The sequence below is a fragment of the Geospiza fortis genome, unplaced genomic scaffold, assembly GCF_000277835.1.
Source record: "Geospiza fortis unplaced genomic scaffold, GeoFor_1.0 scaffold567, whole genome shotgun sequence".
Classification (NCBI taxonomy): Eukaryota; Metazoa; Chordata; class Aves; order Passeriformes; family Thraupidae; genus Geospiza; species Geospiza fortis.
Window position 1 is genome coordinate 45,911 of NW_005054730.1, and position 284 is coordinate 46,194.

The 284-nt window shown below is 69.0% G+C and overlaps 1 protein-coding gene across 1 annotated transcript in view; it reads right to left on the bottom strand.

The window, feature by feature from the left end:
• The window catches only part of IGSF9 (immunoglobulin superfamily member 9), a 19,508-nt gene that overhangs the window by 1,284 nt on the left and 17,940 nt on the right, over window positions 1-284 (bottom strand). The gene's annotated exons all lie outside the window — the stretch shown is intronic.

Here is a 284-nt window from a genome sequence, read left to right on the forward strand (position 1 = left end):
GGGCTGATGGCGGCGGTGTCCCCCCCCCGGCGGGGCAGCCGGACCCCACCCCTGGCCAGGTGCTGTGCCAAGGTGCCACTGGAGCGGTGCCACCCATGCTGGAGATAATGCCCACAGGGGACATGAGCAGAGTGGCCCTGCCCATACTGCCCGAGCCCCTGGGGTCTCTCTGTGCCCTCTGCCCACCAGTGCCATGGTGGGCACATGAGGCTGCCCACCCGTGCATTGCCCCCGTGCCCTGTCCTGCCCCGCTGGCATTTGGGGGCACTGAGAAGACAGAACAC